This window comes from Ceratotherium simum, chromosome 35, assembly GCF_057802395.1.
Source record: "Ceratotherium simum simum isolate JZ-2026a chromosome 35, ASM5780239v1, whole genome shotgun sequence".
Lineage (NCBI taxonomy): Eukaryota > Metazoa > Chordata > Mammalia > Perissodactyla > Rhinocerotidae > Ceratotherium > Ceratotherium simum.
In genome coordinates, this window is record NC_141934.1 from 4,220,258 (window position 1) to 4,242,483 (window position 22,226).

Here is a 22,226-nt window from a genome sequence, read left to right on the forward strand (position 1 = left end):
CACACTCATCCGCCCCCAGTAGTGGGGGGACCCCCGACTTGACGGGCCGCGTGGGTGGCTGGTCCGGGCTGCACAGCGCTGCGCTGCTGGAGCGGGTGGAGCACCAGCTACATCGGTGAGGAGCCGCTGCTCACGTGACGTGACCCGGGGCGAGAGTCAGTATTTCCCACCCAAGGTTTCAAAGCCTAAAGATTTACTAAATCCTAGGAAAACTGAGTTAGGTTTTTCCATTGAATTTGCCATTTTTCCGGCTTCTCCATTGATGGGACATGTGGACTAAAGTATAAAAGCTTAGAACTGGAGTTTCAAAACTGAGGTCCATGGAAGGAGGAGGTCCACAAAATCCCTGACACTGTGGGTCAGATGTGTAAGGTCATGACAGTTTTGTGGGAAAAGGGTTTTTTTTTGGATTCTCCACAGCATTTATCACCCACAGAAGGTTAGAAGCTCTCGATCCCGACACAATTCATCTTTGTCCCCACTGTCCGGGGTCTCGGTAAAAGCGATGTACCTTTCACTTGAAGCACAACGTGTATATGTCTGTTTATTAAAGACCTAGTAATATGGATATTTTCTCTCACAGCCGAACCTGAGGTCCAGGAGGGTGAAGTCACTGGTTTAAGTCACTTGGTTAGTTCAGTTGTAGCATAACTAGGACGAGCACACAGAACTAGTTCTAAACCTTTGTGCCTTGATATATTCAAAAAGTGACAGAAAATGCCTTGAATGACCCTGCTTTTCAAAAACATTTATCAGCAACTGGAGGAAGCCACACAGAGCCTCTGCTGGGGGGCTGGGGAGCCCACAGCTGGGTGGCGTGAGAAGTCTCTGCCCATCTCAGGTGCTGCTCCCAGCGGGGCTCTTCCCTGGTCCGCCCCCCTTGGGCAGCCTGGTGGCACTGGGCTGGTGGGGCATCCTTTGGCTGGATCCTTCCCGGCCGCCGCGTTCTGCCAGTGCCCGGCCTCCACCACAAGCATTGCTGCCTTTGTTTCTTCCTGAGCAGACAACACCACTGTCTGGAACCCGGGCAAGCCCCACGGTCACAGCACACCTACTGTGTTTGTGTTCTCTGAGCAACATTTATGTTGAGGACATTTCTGTCACAGTCCTTTCAGCTGGGGGTCCTATGGCAGCCCTGAGGCTGAGCACCGCCTGGAGACAGCACATCCAGGAAGAGTCCTCGGCAGAGTACAGGAGGCCCTCCTAGGACAGAGGCAATGCCAGGAGCGATGGGGGACGTTCTGGTGGTCAATTTAGTGGAAGGGGAGCTCAGCCTGGTGACTCTCGCCCTGGAAAGTGTACGCGGTTGGCCATGACCGCCAGCAGCACTGCTGCAGGGCCGCTGGTCTCCGCCTCGCAGGCCCTCTCCTCCTCTCCAGATTCCCCACATCTGAACCAATCAGAAAACACGTTAGTCATCAAGTACGGAAGTCTGGCTTTTGGAGTTTTTAATGTGTCCTGGGGCAGCTTCTGTTTTTGTGGGCATGCTCCTTCTTATGCTGAGCTGAAGGTCATTTATGATCTCTGGGTGTTTTTTACTACAACTGGGGTCAAGCGAGAGTGCCCACCCTTTTCTTGCCCATTTATCCAAAAGTGCAGACCTTCCCCCGAGATCTTACCTTTTCTTCTCACCAGGTGATGTCCCAGGGATCCAGTGTCTGTCACAGAGCTCACTCGCTCTCCTCCCCAGCTGTGGATTTTTTTCCACTTTTTTTATTGTCATAAAATACTCATAACATAAACTGTACCATCTGTTATGAGAGGTTTGGGGATTTGATTGGAGACGTAAAAGACATTTTTTACTCTAAATAAATGGACTGAAGGTATATTTTATTATATAGAGGATAGTAAAGGCGATAGTCCATAAACAGATTTGAATAGGTCAAATAATAAGAGGGAAAAACACCAGCTCGACTGGAAAGGGAAAGCATCCACATCGGCTGAGATAGCAGCAGATCCGAATAGGTCATATAATAAGAGGGAAAAACTTCAGATTGATTGGAAAGGGAAACACCAGATCGACTGAAAGGAAATGACCCAAATCAACCGGAAAGAGAAACACCAGGTTGACCGAAAAGAGAATATATCAAATTAGTTATTTTATAGTAAATCAATTATTTATAATATCCATGCCCCACTGCCGGGAGAGTCCTGTCAATCGACACGGCTGGGCAAGGATCACACATCCTGGGCAAGGCATCCCTTCCACAGGTGGAACTCTCACCGGGTCTCAGTCTCCAGCAGTTTATATAAGCAGTTACAGAGTTTACAGAGCAAGTATTTAGTGTTTCCATGTACAAATGGTTATTAGTGGCATATGTGTACTGAGCCCCTTGGCTAACGTCCCAGCCCAGTAGTTGTGTACGTGTATTGTTTTTTTTTGGTTATTGTCTTAGCCCGGCATAGATGGCCAGTCCATCCCGTGTTACGACGCTCCAAGAGCCTTGAACTGTTATAACTTGCAACTCCCTCCATGGGAGAAAGGCCAGTTTTTGGGAAAAGGCCGGTTTCCACCACATAGAAAGCAGCTTTGTGTTTTTTTGTGTGTTGGTGGCTGTAGGTCAATGGAGCGGCCAAACATGGCTGTATTTATGTCAAGACATATTTGGCCGTGGCCATTTTTATTAATTATAAGACATCATATGCATAGACAATGAATTTTGTATATAAGTATATAAGGCATATTTAAGAATTTAAAATCCAATGACTATAATAATTATAAAGCTATTTCACAATAAAGACCCAAACCCCAAGGTAATTAATTAAATAACCCCTTAGAATATGAAATGTTATTAATTTGATCTTATAAATTATGTACAGCATCAAAGATAATATTAGATAAGGTAACACTTAGGCCTAATAAACTAGCTTGTAGAAGTTTAGATTAGCCCCCATCACAGAGGGTAGCAGAAGGCAGGGTGATAGAGAAATTATCTGATATTGTGAAGTTGCGTGCTGTTTTTGAGACCACATTTTTCGGCCATTTATAGTCTAGGTTATAGGTCCCACTGGTGTAGAGCAGTTGGTCTAACAGTAGAGGGTCAAAGGTTGTCCTACAGAGGCATTGTTGGTGTGTAGGTCAGCAGCAGACATGGAGGTGTAGCACAGCCTAGCGAACATAGTAGGAATATCTATTTATGCAAAGAAACAGAATTTTTAGGAATATGATATAATTGTTTATTTTTTGGATATATAATTATGAGTGTTGTAGTGGGCCCTTGGGCCACTACTTATGCGGCACGGGGAGCCGCATTGGGTGGATGTGTCACCCACACTTTTGTTTTAGGTTTTTATCCATCTGTAGACCCAAATCCTTGTATTTCTCTTTTAGTTAATTTACTTGGAGGTTGTCCTTGTGACACATTTGGAGTCAAGAGGGGAAGCACCAATAATTGTCCCACTCGTTTCCCAGACTCTGCAGTTAGTACTGTGTCGCTACTATTATATAATATAAATTTTGTTTTTTTTTGGTAATTTGGATCAATGACTCCTCCCAGTATATTAATACCTTTTGCTGTCAGTCCAGAGCGTCCTTTTAACAAACCAAAGGTATTTTTGGGAAATTGTACCCCTATCCCAGTAGGGACTATAGACTGCTTCTTAGGGGGCAATTGAATAGAATGAACAGTAGATAAATCCAATCCAGCTGCTTTGGCCGTGGCACGAAAAGGCAGTTTAGCAGTTGAGTCAAGGGCCAATAGGTTAAGGTCATAAACTCATGGGTGGCAGTTGTTATTTTTGTAATCTTTGTTGGTAATAACCTTGACAGAGGAGCAGTACTTAGATGGTTATGTCACCCCTTTAATGAGCCATGATTGAGTTTTCTCAATTGTTGCTTAAGCAATTTATTTATTTGTTTTATGAGGCCTGTAGCTTGGGGGTAATAAGCTATATGATAAATCTATTTTATATAATTTTTTTTAGTATCAGTTTGAATCAACTTACCTGTAAAGTGGGAACCGTTGTCACTCTGAATTTGCCTTGGTGTTTTATAATGTAACTTAATTGTATCTAATAATTTTATGGCACTCTGTTGGGTGGCCACTTTAGCTGGCATAGCCAATAAATAATCAGAATATGTATCAACAGCAGTGTAGGCATAAGTATATTTACAAGAATTTGGCAATGGTCTAATAAAATCTATTTGCCATGTATGGGCAGGAAATAATCCCTTTTGGATATGACCTGGGTAGGGGTGTGGAACTCCCTGTTTATTTAACTGTTGGCATAACTGACATTGTTGTACTGCAGTGGCAATATCATCATGAGTGACAAGGATTTCCCTTTGTTGTACCCACCTGTATGAAGTTTGGTCTCCCAAGTGTCCACTCTTTTTGTGGACCCATAGTGCTAAGCCTGGGTTGTGTGTTGCATGACTTTGTACCAGCTGATTAGCATAAGAGTTATACTTTTGTTTTGTAGAAATTAAAGAACTGTGAGCATTAATATGAAATACAGTAACAATTGTATTTTGGCATCATAATCATATGTCTTTTTATAATCTTTTTTTAAGTTAAAAAAACTTTAATTTTGGCAGAAGTTTATCAAAAATATTAAAGATTTTAAAACACTTGGTCAAATAGGAAACAATGTCTAGTTATTTATTTAATCAAGTTGACAAGAGAAACAGTTAAAGGCAAACAGAGAGTTAAAACAGTCAAAAAACAAAAACAAAAACCTTAAGGGAAAGACTTTAGTCCTTTTGAACGTAGGAAATTATTTTAACAAAACATAGGTGTTTTGTCTTTTATATAGACTTATTTAAAAGAATATCTTTTAATTTTTATATAAAGAGCAGACTAAAAGTTTAAGAAAATTACCTTTATAAGAGAGAAAGTCAAATTTTAATTTTTTATCAGCTTACTTTAGCCAACTTGGTCATGTGCAAAACTCCTCAGGGCTTTACTTTTATAAACCTTTAGTCATTTATTTTTTATATTTAGAATTTGTCCCATGTCTTTTTTTTTTTTTAGTATTTTAGGATAAATTTATTTTTTTAATAAAATAAATAAAAATATCTTTATTTTTTACATTTTTTTATGGACAACATATATTTTGTTTTTTGTATATAGACTTTTTAGAAATGTGTACTTTCTCATAGAAAATTTTTTTTTTTTTTTTTTAAAGATTTTATTTATTTAATTTTTCCCCCCAAAGCCCCAGTAGATAGTTGTATGTCATAGCTGCACATCCTTCTAGTTGCTGTATGTGGGACTCGGCCTCAGGATGGACGGAGAAGTGGTGCCTCGATGCGCACCCGGGATCCGAACCCGGGCCACCAGCATTGCAGCGCGCGCACTTAACCACCAAGCCACAGGGCCGGCCCTCTCATAGAAAATTTTTTAACGTACGGAATATGTTTATCAATAAATGTAAGCATCTTTTAGTTTTTTTTTTTTTTTTGAGATAAGAAACCATAGGCAAATTTATGCTTAGTAACCAATTTTTAATGTTTTATCTTATGTGGGAATGAGCCAGAGACTCAATAAATTTTTATTAACTTAATTTAGCAAAACTCTAAAGCTTCAAGTTATTAAAAAGATTTTGGAAGCTGTTTTTGAAATAACTTTGTCTTTTAGAAGTCTCTGTGTATTAATTAAAGATTGTATCTTATCGTGAGAGGTTTTGAATCCTCTCTTTTAAGGGTGACCCTTAAGGTGAACATTTGAAACAGATTTTTTAGAATAGTCATCCCAATTTTAAATTACTTTAAAAGTTTACTTATTTTTACTTGCTTAATTTTAGATCAGGAATTCCAGGGGAGTTGAAGCAGGAAGCTCAGCAGGAGAGGGGAGGGGAGCAGCAGACTCAGCTTCCGCTGCTGGCGTGTTTAATTATTTAATTATTTTTTTTTAAAGAGGCAATATAGTATTTTTGATTTTATTTAAAAACCTCAAAAGATTAAAATAGGCTTCCCATTAGTTGTTTAACTTTTTAGTTGGCTTTTTTTAATTGTATAAGCAAATATATCAGTTTTGGTAAATTGAAATTGCCCCATTTTGGCCACTTTTTTTCTCTGGAGTCTATGGAATATTGTGGCCATGTGGTGTTATAAGAAAAAATTATCTTCTTCTTGGACATGGGCTCCTAGCTGAATATAGCCCATTTAGCCAAGAGGTGGCCCAGAGGGCTCTCCTTGGGGACAGATGGAACTTCCCCCCTTCAAAATTACAAACATACAGAACAGTCAAATGGGATCTCAAACAGAACAGATAGATGCATCTAACTGATTCCGGGTAAAAGTCCTATAATTATTCCCACTCCAGTAGGGATAGCCCTGCCTCTTAAAGAGACAGGACTCCAGATGGAGGGGAAGGGAGTTTTTGGTGTAAGCAAAAACAAACAAACAAATAGACAAACAAACAAATAATTCTAGAGCCTGTTTCCCCGTCATAAGAAAAATGTGCCCAGGGTCAGCGGTGCTGGGTCAGATGGAAAGCACTGGGAGCAGTCCCTAGGGCAAATCACCTAGGCAGCTGCTGGACTGTTTCCCAGGACATCCACCCGGCCCAGGGCCACCGAGCCACGGACAAAGAGCCTCCCTGCTGGCTCGCCAAATTATTATTGGATACATATTTAGGCTCTCTATTTGTCACTTAAGAGGGCCAAATAAAACTAGAATGCCAGGCTCACGGCAAGGAAAGAGTTTCTACTTTGGGTGACATAGGCCGGGACTGTAAATCTGAAAATTTTTTTTCCAAGAGTACCTTCTCTCTTGTATTTTATCCCTATCTTCCATAGCCCGACGATAAGCAGTCAATAAACACCAACCGCGCCGTGCCAGAAAAGAAACATCATCTCTTTTTTCCTACTGCCTGCAAAGTTTTGGTCACATCCAATGATTCATATCTCGTAGAAGAACATCCCAAGATTCACATAATCCTGACCTATGAGCCCAGTCCCCAGCCAGAGTGCAAAAGGGAGGGTCCTCCCATCCTGGGATCTCTTCCACCTTGGCTTCAGTTACCCTTTGTTTGAACAGGAAAGCCATCTCCTTAATCGAATCCTGCTCACAGCGCCAATTATGTTATGAGAGGTTTGAGGATTTGATCGGAGACGTAAAAGACACTTTTCACTCTAAATAAATGGACTGAAGGTATATTTTATTATATAGAGGATAGTAAAGGCGATAGTCCGCAAACAGATCCGAATAGGTCAAATAATAAGAGGGAAAAACACCAGCTCGACTGGAAAGGGAAAACATCCACATCGGCTGAGATAGCAGCAGATCCGAATAGGTCATATAATAAGAGGGAAAAACAGATCGATCGGAAAGGGAAACACCAGATCGACTGAAGGGAAATGACCCAAATCAACCGGAAAGAGAAACACCAGGTTGACCGAAAAGAGAACACATCAAATCAGTTACTTTACAGTAAATCAATTACTCACAACATTCATGCCCCACTGCTGGGAGAGTCCTGTCAATCGACACGGCTGGGCAAGGATCACATATCCTGGGCAAGGCGTCCCTTCCACAGGTGGAACTCTCACCGGGTCTCAGTCTCCAGTTACAGAGTTTACAGAGCAAGCATCCAGTGTTCCCATGCACAAATGGTTATCAGTGGCGTATGTGCACTGAGCCCCTTGGCTAATGTCCCAGCCCAGTAGTTGTGTACGTGCATTGTTTTCTTTGGTTATCGTCTTAGCCCGGCATAGATGGCCAGTCCATCCCGTGCTACGACACTCCAAGAGCCTTAAACTGTTACAACTTGCAACTCCCTCCGTGGGAGAAAGGCCAGTTTCCGGGAAAAGGCCAGTTCCCACCACACAGAAAGCAGCTTTGTCTTTCTTTTTGTGCTGGTGGCTATAGGTCAATGGAGCGGCCAAACATGGCTGTACTCATGTCAAGACACCATCTTAACTATTTTTACGAGTAAACTTCCCCAGTTGTGGATTTTGTGTGACCCAGGGAGAGGGATTTTGGGACCCAGGACATAGCCCTGGAAACCTCCCTCCATGGTGACGTCTTTCTTTAACTGAGTCCAACATGGAATCACTTGCTGGGCTGGAGGGTCACTGTGTGGCCCCTGTCCCCTGAGTCCTGGTCGTTGGTCCCACCACAGTTGCTGGGGGATCACATGTCCCCGGTTGGCCCATCCACAGACGAGGTGAGGCACGTGCACAGAGGATGTGCTGACGTTCGGAAACACACGTCGCTCTCTTTCTAGATGCTCAGAAGACGTCTAGTTGATGTGCAGTTTGTAGACTGTCCTGAAGTTGTTCTGTGGCCACAGTTCTGTGCTTTTTGGAATCCACGTGGTTCCTCTTTGCCCCACGGCCGGGCTTCTGGCCCTTTCCTCGAAGCTGCTGGGGCTGGGTAATTCATCAGACCTGACACCCCGGCTTCCTGAGAATAGCAGAGTTCCTGCCAGCTCCTCTCAGGGTCTGGTCGTCTGGTCCCTCCCAGCACGTGCTCTGTGCTCCTTGTAGTGTCACAGCCTCTGGCAAACACCTGCAGAGCCTCCCCCAGACCAGGCTTGCAGAACTCCACCCTCCCCACCTCCCGGAGCTCCTGCACACACAGCCCGGCCAGGGAGGCAGGGCCTGCGATGGGGCAGAAGCTGCAGCTGGGAGACCCAGGGAGGCACGTCAGCCAACCCGGGGCCTCAGGAAGGGTTTCCTGCAGGATGGGAGGCTGAGTGGGATCTAAAGGATGTCCAGGCAGAGGGGCTGCGTGGGCAAAGGCCCCTGTGTGAGAGGAGGCCCCTCCAGGGTTCCCTGCTGCTGAGTGGGACTGGAGCCTAGATTTGGACTGGGGCAGGAAGAGGGTAGCCCCAGACCACAGGGGCCTGTGAGCCCCTCTAAGGAGCTGAACTGGAGACGGCAGTGGTGGGAGCCACAGATGGGCTCAGGGGAGGGGCGCTTGATCGTCTGTGCTTTGGGAGGGACCACTCAGGCTGCTGGAGGGAGGTGGATGAGGGCAGAGGTGGGGCCCCATGGTGGTCACCATGGGGTCTGTTCGGAGGAGGTGGTGGCCAAACGTGCGTGGAGAGGAGGGGCAGACTCAGGACATGGGTAGGGACAGTGAAGCAGAGCAGGTGGCCCCACGCTGTCCTCTGCCCACTTATCACAGTCCCACCCCCACAAAGTCCCACCATCTCATTCGGCTTCTCAGAGTCCCTGAGCCCTTCCTGACCCCCTGGTGCTGCGTTCCTCCTGCTGCCCCTGAGCCCGGGGCACTGGACAGCGGCGTCCACCCTCCACTTGGCAGAACCATGTCTGTGCAAGTGCCTGACGCTTGAGGGCGCTTCTTCTCCGGGGTCTGGGACTCCCAGAAAGCTCGCCACCGTCCCCTCCTGGCTGATGCCCAGAGTTCTGTGACCGTGTGCAGGCACTAATGTCCCTGTTTCACAGCAAAACAAGCCGGGAAGGGAGTGTCCTGTTGTCCCTTGTCCAGTGTGTGGGGTCCCACTTCCCTACAGGCCCCTATGAGGAGGGTCCCGCCCTTTGTCTGCCACACCTAGCACCTCCACCCTGGCATGAACTTACCCTCCCAGAGTCCCTCCACCTTCCCTATTCTGTCATCTGAGTTGGACCAGAGGAGCTGGGCCTCGAGGAGTCACTTCTGCCCCCACTGGGGACAGAACTCTCAGGAGGGAAGGAGTCTCGCTCTTTCTTGGGATACAGCACTGCACCCCGATCTGACGGGGCTGCTCGCCCTCCCCCTCTGACCACCTCCTTTTATTTGCACCCCCAGCTTTCCCATGTGCCCCCAAACTCAGGGAACCCTGGGGGCTAAGCAGGGGAGGGACATGTCCCGGCGGACTGCGGGGCTGGGTCATGAAGGGGAGACACCTCCTGGGCCTGGACAACTCTGCTCTCTCACCACCTCATCACCCTCCCTCCCACTGTGAACTGCTGGGCTGACGAGGACTGTCCTGAAGGGGAGACGGGGACGCACAGCCACGGTAACTGTGGGTCCTGTCTTCCAGCGCCTCCACTGGGAGGGGGGTTCAGGGGGCCGTGTTGGGACCCTGGGTGGCTCCCACATGCAGGTCTGGTGGTGCCTCTGTGTGTCTTCTTTCTGCCAACAGCCCCCTGCCCACTCCCTCCGCAGGCCCTGTGGAGATTTGAGGGCCTGGAGCTTGTCTTGTTTTCAAGGCATAAAAACGGGCCAGTGTGTGGAGTTCAATGGGACCCATGGGACCTGTGAGATTCGGGGCTGGTGCCCCGTGGAGAGCGACACTGTGCCCGTGTAAGTGTCTCCGACACCCAGGGCAGGTCCCAGGACCAGCAGATCCTGCCCCTGACCTCCCCCACCTGCAGGAAGCCCCTGCTGCTCCAGGCTGAGAACCTCACACTGTTCATCAAAACACTGTCACCTTCAGCAAGTTCAACTGCTCCAGGTCAGCATGGGGGGGTCCTGGCTGCCCCAGAACCTCCTTGTCTTCTGCCCAGCCTTAGCCCCTGGCCCCACCCCCTCCTAGATCCAATCCCTTGGAGACGCAGGATGCTGCCTATTTCAAGTGCTGCCGCTGTGACCCACGCTTCAGCCCCAGTGCCCCGTGTTCCACATCAGAGACCTCGTGGCTGCGACTAGAGGGGTCTGTGAGAACCTGGCATTGCTGGTGGGTCCATGTGGGGCAGGGTTCCGGGAGAGCTCGGGCTGAGGGTCCCTGCCCGTGTGCTGGTGGAGCAGTGATGCGCTGTGTGCAGGGTGGGGCTGTGGGAATCCACGTCCACTGGGATTGTGACCTGGACACCGGGGGCTCCAACAGCGGCCCCACAGCTCCTTCCAGCTGCAGGAGAGGAGCTACGACTTCAGGTGCGGCCCCACTGCCCGCCTGCTGCTCCTCAGCCAGGTCCCCCTCCACCTGTCCTCCTGTGGCGGCCGGGACAGACCCCAGCCTGGCCCAGCCCTCTGGACGCTCTGCTGTGTGTGGAGGGGTCCCCAGGGCAGGAGGGGGTGCTCTCAGCTCCAGGTCCCCCAGCACAGCATCCGTCCAGCCTCCCTCCTGAGCCCTTTGGCCTCCACCCTGGGTGTCCCCACACCCTGCTGCAGCTGGGACCCCTCACCCCCAGCCCCTCCCCCACTCCACCCTGCCTCCAGGATCACCCTCCACAGAACAGGGGGCTTTCTTTACTTTTCTCTTAAAGTTTTATCTAAAAAATTACAAAAATCTATAGAAAATTCCAAAGATTAGTACCATGAAAAACCCATATAGCCTTAATCTCAGTTCACCTGGGTTTTTATTTTTACCATTTTGCGCCATTTGCTCTCACTCTCCCTCTCTAGAGTGAGCCGGATAATATGTAGACAGATTTCACAGGAAACCACTGGAAGGTAAGTGGCACATATCTGGACACGTACCCTCTCACTGCTGTCCTGAGAATGAGGACCTTCCCCGGGTGACTGCTGGCCTCCTGTCACACTCAGGAAGTCTAACAATGGTCGATAAATCTAATATTTAAATTTCCCCAGCTGTGCCATTAATAGTCCTAAATCTTTTTATTTTCTGATCCAGGATGAGCTCAAGGATCTTGTGTTGCATGTATTGTCCTGTCTTTGAGTCTCCTAAGCAGACCCCCATCCTCCTGTCACCTCATGACCCTCATGCATACATGCACACAGCCACCAGGCCTGGAGGTGATGCCCAATGACATTGCTTGCTGTGCCTGGCCTGGCCTGGCGTCGCTGACCTCCCCAGCCCTTTGCAACCACGTGGGGCTGGACCCTGCCCACACCCTGCTCCCCTCACCCTGTGCTCTCACCCGCCCTGCGTCTCTGCCTAGAACTCCTTCCTGACTCCTGGGAAACCAGCCTGACAGTCTCCCTGCAGGAAGCCTAGGGAGTGTGACTGCCCCTCTCTGGACCCCCACAGCCCCTGGCACCCACTTGCTGGCCCATTCTTGAGGCCTGTAGCCTTTATCTGCTGGTTAGGTGTTGGGGGCTGGAAGGGTGGGGGCCCCTGCCTTGTGGACTCATGGATGAAGCCCTAGCAGGACCAGGACAGGGGGTGTTGCAGACTAGGTACCTCGAGAAACTCAAAGGTGGCTTTGGAAGCCATTAACTGTTTTTCCAACTTGTTTCTTTTCCTTTTGTATGTTAAGGAGATATAACCACCAACCACCCTGAAACTGACCAAGCCTCACCACAAGAGCTATGCCCATGACCTTTGCCTTATTTTTAAAGCAAAGATCTCTCCAGGAGGAGTTTAGGCCTCAATATGTGGAAGCACATTTTCCAACTGAGCCTGTGCAAGCGAATACCCGCCTCTCCCTTTTGAATATTCATTCACCAACTGAAATAAAATTTCCTGCTTCCCTTTGTTTGGGGATGCCATGACTTTGGAAATGATTCCTCATGGCCTCCTATTTGCTGCAAATACACTTTACTTTGTGAGACAACTTCCACTGGTGTGGAGTCTTATTTAACTCACCAGGAGGCGAACCCACTTGGTTTGGTAACAGAATTGGTGACCCAGAGGGGATACACCACCAGCTTGATGTCGCTGCCCCGTTGGGAGACCCTGTGGCCGCACTGAGTGCTTTGCTTGGAGGATCGCTCAATAGAGTGAGCGGCGCCAACGCACAGCATGGCTATAAGAGTTATTTTCTTAAGTTGTCTCACAAAGCCTGTCTGGGGCCTGGCTTCGGGGTTTGAGTCCCCACTCAGAGGTAGCCTGGCTCGGGCGTGAGAGTCCCCTCTGCTTGGAAGGATTGCATGACCCGGCAACTCCAGAAGGACCGATGCTTGGTTTTGGTGAAACAGGAGCAATCCCTGGTGACTAGTCAGGGGTGAAACTGAGATTGAGTCTCATCTGGAGTGACGAGGTGGGGGTTTGAGGCGCCCTGAGGTCACTGAGTCTGTCCCTGTGTTGTGCCTGTGATCAGAGGAAGGGTCCCCTTGGATGGGGTTAAACTCCTCTGGAGTTACTGAGCCTGCTTTTTGTTTATTTGTTTGTTTGTGTGTTTTTGTCAAGGATGCTCAAGATAGCATTTTTGTTAAGGATGTTCAACATCAATCTTTTTTTTCCACAGTCTGGCTTTTCTGGACTCCTAGGTTGTTTTTTTCCTTGCCCTCCCTATCAATGGTCGCTGGGTGAAACCCAGCATCCACCCATTTTATTTTATGTGGCCTGGATCTAGTTGTAGGCTATTAGGGTGCTAAACCTACTCTGGGAACAACCTTGTGGCATCTGCGTCACCACTAACCATTATAGGTTACGTCCAGGAGGTTGGAAACAGACCATAAGAGAAGGCCCTGGAATATGGAGGGAACAGGCTCCATCACAGAGGAGAGCCCATTGGGCTGCATCCTCCAGAATTGGAAGGTCTTCGGGTATTCCCCATTGACCCGAGAGCAGATGACCTTTTTATGTAACACAGCCTGGCCTCAATATTCACTGGAGGATGGGGGAAAATGGCCAGAAAATGGGACCCTAAGTGTTAGCACCATACTACAATCAGATCTATTTTGCAAAAGGACCAGGAAATAGGAAGAAATCTTGTATGTCCAGTGCTTCATGTCACTATGTCTAAATGAAGGGTTAAAAGTTGAATCTAAGACTTCAAAAATACTCCCCAGGGCCAGCCCCGTGGTTTAGCAGTTAAGTGCACACACTCTGCTACTGGCGGCCCGGGTTCGGATCCCGGGCGCGCACCGAGGCACCGCTTCTCCGGCCATACTGGGGCCGCGTCCCACATACAGCAACTAGAAGGATGTGCAGCTATGACATACAACTATCTACTGGGGGTTTGGGGGATAAAAAAAAGGTGGAGGATTGGCAATAGATGTTAGCTCAGAGCCAGTCTTCCTCAGCAAAAAGAGGAGGATTAGCACGGATGTTAGCTCAGGGCTGATCTTCCTCACAAAAAAAAAAAAAAACTGGGCCGGCCCCGTGGCTTAGCGGTTAAGTGCGTGCGCTCCGCTGCTGGCGGCCCGGGTTCGGATCCCGGGCGCGCACCAACGCACTGGTTCTCCGGCCATGCTGAGGCCGCGTCCCACATACAGCAACTAGAAGGCTGTGCAACTATGACATACAACTATCTACTGGGGCTTTGGGGAAAAAAAAAAAAAAAAAAAAAAAAAAAACTACTCCCCATATTACAGATCTTTCTGACAAGGAGGACCTGCTCCTCCAAATTGGGAACCATGGGACTAAGGAAAGCCCACTGCAGAGTCCACCTCGCTCAGATACTCCAGCTTCAGCCCCAGTGCTAGCCCAGCTGGTAAGCCCCGAGAGACCTCCACCTTATTCCACTACCTCACCTCTGTTCAAGCCAGAGGCTGTAACAGGGCCAAACCCTTTACTGTCTCCCCCGAACAATCCCTCTACAGGGAATTGGACTCTCCAACAAAGACCCTTCACCCTCCTCTTCCAGACAGTACAACTAGATTGAGAACCAGTTACAAACCTGAGATATATCCCCTAAGACAGATACCTGATGGTGAGGGGAGATTTATTAATGTGCACATCTCCTTGTCCACCTCTGATCTGTATAATTGGAAGGCACACACTAAAGGATTGAGGGCTGACCCAGAGGAGTTCATAAGCCTGATAAAGGGAAACTTCTCCACTCATAATCCAACCTGGGAAGATATTCAAAGCCTGTTAACTACACTCCTCACAGCTGAGGAAAAGTCATCTGTTCTGTTAAAAGCTAGGGAACAAGCAGATAATGAATATGACCCAGGACCAGACATTCACAAGCCTAGTGAACAGGCTGTACCAGGGACTGACCCTGGGTGGAATCCCAAGGATCCTGAAGATCAAGAAAAGCTAGGATATTTTCAGGGTTTGCTTTTGGAAGCCATGAAAATAGGAAGCCAGCCACCCATTAACTGGTCTAAATTAAGAGAGGTCCAACAAGGCCCTGAGGAAAACCCCTTCGCTTTTTTCAGAAGCTGCGGGACTTCCTCAGGTGATATACAAATTGGAACCCCAAGGCCCAGGGCAGTACACTGGTTCTTAATACCTATTTCATATCTCAAAGTGCTCCAGACATCCATAGAAAACTCCAAAAGTTGGGTATAGGTCCTGATACTAACACTGCACAACTAGTAGGGGCTACATCTAGGGTGTACAATAACCGGGATGAAGCCAAGGATGAAAAGGAAGACAAGAAGATAAAAAAACAAGCCGCCCTGTTAGCTGTGGCTCTCCAGTCTACTCAAGGTAACCCAAGGGAGAGAAGAAAGGCGCCATGGATGAGTGACCCCAGCCCCCACTGAGGGGCTGGAAAACCATCAACAAAGCTGGGGGCTAACCACTGCACGTACTACAAACAGGAAGGGCACTGGCGGCAGGCTTCTCTAAACTGTCCCCATAGAGGGAGGGGATTGAACAAGACCGAGCTGTGGCAACTTTCCTTGACTACAGATGAGATGTGATGGAGCCGTGGGGCTCCTCAGTTGGCTCCAGGCGACCAAATCCTCATCTCCCCCGAGGAGCCCTGGGTGACATTAACAGTGGGAGGAGAGCATGTTGAATTCTTGCTCGATACTGGAGCTACATTCTCAGTGCTGCATACCCAAAAGGGAGACCTTTCAAAAAGAAAGTGTGACATAAAAGGCGTATCAAGAAAAGGAGAGATCAAAAGGTTTCTGGAGCCCTTGACCTGTGAAGTGGGACCAAAATTGCTGAAGCATTCCTTTCTGTATGTACCAGAATGCTGTGCTGCCCTTCTAGGGAGGGATATAGTATCTAAGTTAGGGGCCTCAATAAGCTGGGAACAAGATAAAATGGAGATCCAAGTCTCCAAAAGTTGAGGAGTTGAGCTTATGGCCCTATTATAGGATGCGTCAGCACCTGAGAAGGAAGAGATTCCCCTAAATGTTTTAAGCCAAGTTAACTTGAAAGTATGGGCACAAAGACAGGTGGGGCGAGCAGCTGGTGCCACACCAGTAAAGGTAAAATTGAAGCAGATAGATCACTGGCTCCCCATAAAATAATATCTGTTGGAGCCAGAAGCCATAAGAGGAATCTTCCTGTAATTAATATGGTTTTAGAACAGGGATTGATCGGGCCACGTAGATCCCATGGAACGCTCTCATTTTACCCATTAAAAAAACAGGAACAGGGGAATATAGATTTGTTCAGGACGTTAGGGCTGTCAATGATGCTATCCAAGACATACATCCTGTAGTGCCTAATCCATGCACCCTGCTAGTTAACCCACATGGGGATAGCAGGTTCTATACAGTCCTGGATTAAAAAGATGCTTTTTTCTGCATCCCATTGGATCCTGAGTCCCAGGAGATATTTGCCTTTGAATGGGAGGACCCAGACTCCCACCAGAAGCAACAGTATTGCTAGACTGTCTTACCCTAAGGGTTCAAAAACTCCCTCACTATCTTTGGGGAAATCTTAGGCCAAGATTTACGGGAACTAAAATTAAAACAGACTACTGTGCTACGGTATGTGAATGATATCCTAACAGCCAGCCCTACCAAGGAGATCTCCGATAGAAACACTATAATTATGCTGAACTTTTTAGCCAGTAAGGGATATAAAGTGTCTAAAAGGAAGGCACAAATATCTAAAGAGACTGTAAAGTATTTGGGGTTAATCATTTCAAGGGGACAACGTAGCCTTCCCCGGGAGAGGAAAATGGTAATATGCTAACTTGCTCCACCAACAACTCATAGGCAGCTAGGTGGATTCTTGGGGATGGCTGGTTTTTGCAGCATTTGGATCCCTAACTTTGGATTAATTGCTAAGCCTCTCTATGATAAACTAAAGGGGCCCGAAATGGACCCCTTTGAATGGGATAAGCTATGTGACCAAGCTTTCATTAAGCTTAAAAACTTGCTAATGGAAGCACCTGCCCTGGCCTTACCAGACCTGAGCAAAGAATTTGACCTATATGTTTACGAAAGCCAGGGAATAGCTGTGGGAGTGCCAACCCAAATGTTGGGACCCCTAAAAAGAGTGGTGCCTATTTCTCAAAACAGCTAGACACCGCGGCAAAAGGATGGCTCCCATGCTTGAGAGCTGTAGCTGCCATCTGCCTTTTAATCCAGAAAGCAGAAAAACTGACTATGGGCCAACCTACGGCAGTGTGGATCACCCATCAAGCCTCTGGCCAGCTAGAGACTAAAGGACATCTCTGGCCATCCCAGAATAGAATACTACAATATCAAGCCATGCTGCTAGATTCCCCTCAGATTTCCTTAAAGCCCTGACATACCTTAAACCCAGCTACCCTGCTCCCTGATTCCAATGGGCCTGTTACCCATGCTTTCCCAGAAGTGATTGATCAGGTTTACTCTAGCTACAGAGATCTCCAGAGTGAACCACTGCCTAATGCAGAGGAAGTATGGTTTGTAGATGGGAGCAGCTTCAAGAATAGTGGACAAAGAAGAGAAGGTTATGCAGTAGTGTCTCTGCATGCAACTGTAGAGGCCAAGGGGCTGACACTAGACACCTTGGCCCAAAAGACAGAAAAAATTGCATTAACCAGAGCTTTGGAATTGGTAAAAGAAAAAAAAATAACAATATACACAGACCCTAAGTATGCTTTCTCTGTTATTCACCCTCATGGAGCCATTTGGAAAGAAAGAGGACTCTTTAGTAGCAGCAGTAAAGAAATTAAACATGGGCCAGAGATCCTTAAACTGCTGGAAGCAGTACAGGGCCCCAAGGCAGTAGCTGTGGTCCATTGTAAAGGCCATCAAAGTGGGGAATCTGAGGCGATAAAAGGGAATAACTTGGCCGCTGCAGCTGCCAAAAGGGCCGCTATATCAGGAGAGCTTCTCCAATTGCCATTAATTCCCACTCTACCCTTCTATGAGTTTACACCAGTGTATTCCCCTGATGGAGTAAGGGAAGCCACGACACAGCGTTATCAGTGGTCCCCAATAGTTAAGGGCTGGATGATGAACACACGAGGGAAGATTTGGGTCCCCAAACAAACAGCTTGGGGGCTCCTTAAGAGTGCTGATGATCATACCCATTACAGAAAAGAGACCTTACACCTATGGCTGATGAAGGTCATAAGCACCCCAGGTATAAAAGAACTTATTGAAAAAATAACTGGACAATGCAGTTATTGCCAGAAGAATAATGTACAAACCAGACCTCCTGTACCTCCCCTGGCCAAAGTAACTCAAATTTGGGGAACTTTACTGGGGAAAGACTGGCAAGTTGATTTTACTGTTATGCCCACGGCCCCTGGAGGGTACAAATAGCTCTTGGTGTTTGTGGATATATTTACTGGATGGATTGAAGCCTTTCCTTATAGGCCAGAAAGGGCAAATGAAGTAACAAAAGTGTTGTTAAAAGAAATAATTCCCCATTTTGGGTTCTCTAGATCAATTCAGAGCGACAACAGGCCAGCTTTTATATCAAAAATAACCTCTGAAGTAACCAGAGTTTTAAAAATTAAATGGAGGCTACATGCCTCATGGAGACCACAGTCGTCTGGAAAAACTGAGCAGACAAATCAAACTTTAAAGAAAACCCTGGCTAAACTGTGCCAAGAGACACAGGAAAAATGGCTAAAACTACTGCCAATAGCCCTCACTCGGATAAGGGCAGCTCCAAAAGGCAAACTGAAGCTTAGCTCCTTTGAAATGACCTGTGGGAGGCCATTCCCTAAAGACTCAGATTTGCTCACAAACCCAGACCCAGAGGTTTCCGTGGCAATCAAACACATAATCAATCTGAAACAGGTAGTAGATGCACTCAATAAGTGTGGTAACTTCTGTCTTCCCTTGCCTACGGAGGTCAAACTCCACCCACATGAACCAGAAGATTGGGTCTATCTTAAAACTTGGAAAAGCGGTTCATCCCCAAATCAGCTAAATCCTATTTGGGTAGGGCCTCACTTGGTGTTACTAACCACACACTCCCTTAAAATTAGAAGGAGTCACCCCTTGGATCCACCACACATGGGTAAAAAAGGTGCCCATGCCTGAACATCAAGAGAGATCGTCACAGACACCTGATGACTCTGAGTTTTCCTGAAAACCACTCTCTGATTTGAAACTCTTATTTCAGTGACACCATGCAGATAAGTAATGACCAGTTAGCATCCACCCCAGGCTCTGCCCTGGATCCTAACCAACCCCATACCATTTAGGCATGGTATGCTTCCAAGGAGGTTGCAAGTTTCTGGGCAGCAGGACTAGGTCCATCAGAGAAATGGACAACCCAGTATCTAGACTATAAAGAGCTGATTGGAATCTAGAGGGGGAAGGGCAAGTGTGCCCAGATCCTAAACACATTGGGGCTATGAAATTACAGAGGGTTGTTACGAACAACTCCGGGCTATGCCTCTGGTGACCCGCCAACCTATTTGAGATTAGCTGGAAATTCTGCTCCTCTACTGGTCCCCGTGACAACACCCATGCTCAGCAGGAAGCAGATACAGAAGACGGACCTTCGACTTGTGCCCCTGAAGAATGAGGAGCAGGATAAAACTAGAGGGGGGATTTGTCACTGATTAGGTGGCTCGATAAACTCAAAGGTGGGTTTGGAAGCAATTAACCGTTTTTCCAAGTTGTTTCTTTCCCTTTTCTTTTTTTTTTGTGAGGAGATCAGCCCTGTGCTAACATCTGCCAATCCTCCTCTTTTTTTGCTGAGGAAGACTGGCCCTGGGCTAACATCTGTGCCCATCTTCCTCCACTTTATATGGGAGGCTGCCACAGCATGGCTTGCCAAGCGGTGCGTCGGTGCGCGCCGGGGATCCAAACCGGTGAACCCCGGGCCGCCTCAGCGGAGCACGCACACTTAACAGCTTGCGCCATGGGGCAGCCCATCTTTTCCTTTTGAATGTTAAGGAGATGTAACCACCAACCATCCTGAAACTGACCAAGTGAAAAACTCAAGGGAGAGGTAACCACCAACCATCCTGAACTGACCAAGCCTCACCACAAGAGCTACGCCCATGATCTTTGCCTTATTTTGAATGCAAAGATCTCTCCAGGAGGAGCTTAGCCCTCATTATGTGGAAGCATGTTCTCCACCTGAGCCTGTGCAAGTGAATACCCGCCTCTCCCTTTTGAATATTCATTCCCCCACCAAAATAAAAGTTCCTGCTTCCCTTTGTTTGGGGACGCCATGACTTTGGAAATGATTCCTTGTGGCCTCCTATTTGCTGCAAATACACTTTACTTTGTGAGACAACTTCCACTGGTGTAAAGTATTATTTAACTCACCAGGAGGCTAGCCCACTTGGTTTGGTAATAGTCCCTGTGAGGTTAAGTCACTCACCCAAGGTCACACAGAAAGAGCAGAGCTGAGTTTGGGGCTGTCGGTCTGTCCCTATATAGCCGTGCTGGGACCCAGGTCCTTCCACCTCCTCTGGAGCCCCCCATGCCCGTCTCAGTGTTGTCCACCCCCAAGCCATCCATTACTGCCATGACTTATGGCCCTTCTGCCAGGCAGCCCTGGAGACATAATTAATTCGTTTCTGCCAGTGGAAGCTTGCCTGGATGCCCTTGTGGGAGATCAAGATTTGGCCACCCTGAAATCTATCTCTTTACCTTGGTTGTTTTCTCTAGGGACATTTGACCTCCCCCACTAACTGCCTAAAGAATTTGACATAGTAACTCTTTTCTGGAACAGATCTATCATGATGGCTGTAAAGATAATGTAGGATAAATGTTACAATAGAAAAGGCACCAACAAGCCCATCTTACCGGAAGTTCTGTCTCTCTGGCCACATTCTCTGGATGGCCCTTCGAGGAGTTGCCAGACAATCATTTACATTTATAAGGGAAATCTCCATTTGTAAAGGTATCTCCCTCTCTGTTTTGGGGAGGGGGGGGATGGCCTCATTTCTAGAGGCTTATCAATGTGGAAGGTGAGGCCTTAAATCTGCATAATAACCTTACTCTTGTTTACTGTGCTTTAGTGGTAATCTCCTGTAAGTGACTCCCCCCACCCCAACATCCTCCTTTGTCATTGGCTGAACATGGTATTTAAGACAAGAATTTCTGCTATTGTGTTGAGAAACGCAGTGTCCCTGCTTTCTCCCATGTATACATGTTATTAAACTTGGTATTATTTTCTCCTGTTAACCTGTCTTGTTAATTATTTGGCCAGCCATAAGAACCTTAAGGAAAAGGGCAGAGGGGGATTCTCCCTCTTCCTCCGACACCCTCAACTCCCCGCACTGCCTCTGCTTCCAGCCCAGACAATCGATGGATTCCCAGCTCGTCAACAGTGCTAAGGAGCAACCTATGGCATCAGTTAGATCCACTTGATCAGGCACTTGCTCAGAGCAGCTAGCTGACAATTTTATTGGGCCGGGAGCATCATATTCAGTGTCTGTTTCTGCCCAGGATTCTTGTACCTGGATCAGCCGGAGTGGATGCTTATCTGATGCTTTCTGTGTTACAGCAGGCCCGGGCTCCTCCCAGTGAGAGGAAACCCACTGACTGGAGGGAAATTGACTGTCTGACCCGGACAGGGTCACCTGTCAACCAACTCAAATTTATTGAGCTCTGTGGGTGAGCTCAGCTCCCAGCGGGATAGTATTACTGACGAGCATGCCAGTAACTGTGACATCAGTAACAGCTAACCTTGATTCAGCCCTTCCTGTGGTCCAGGTACTGTTCTAGCATGTTCCACATACACAAACAACACTGCAGGGTAGGGGCCATTATTATTCCCATTTTACAGGAGAGGAAACTGAGGCTCAGGGAGGTGAAGGTGATACCGGCCCTGATATCAGTTCCCCTACATTAAACTCAGAATATATGGAGTTAAAACCAAAAGCACTCATCCTCTATCCCTGTTTCTCTAAGTTACATTCATATATAACTATTGGTTTTTTTAAACCTTTGTATCCCTGAATTCCACAAGGCAGATAGAGGTTACTAATTGCTAAAAGCCCAGGTGGCCTCAAGCTGGGCTAACACTGAAGCTTTGGCTAATTACCAGTTCTTGAGGTTTGCTACAGGGAAACTGATATCAAGAAGCTAAAGCTTCTCAGACCACAATATCTTGGGTTCCTGGCGCCAGAATCCACTAGCCACCACGGAGACAGAGACGGTTGAAGGACACCCAGCTGCGATTCCCTTATCTCGCCATCCTCCTCCCTGCCAGCAGCCTCACAAGGCCAAATGCAGGCTGGTGGGAAAGCGCTGACCAGCAAGGCCACAGGCTCCCCCTCCCTACAAGCAATTACATTCCTCACAGCCTTTAAACCCATTCCCTCCCATCTTTCAGGGAGACGGGACAAATTTGAGAGTCTCATCTCATGGCTGACGTCACTCGAAATAAAAACTCTTTCCTTGCCATAAGCCTGGCATTCTAGTTTTATTTGGCCCC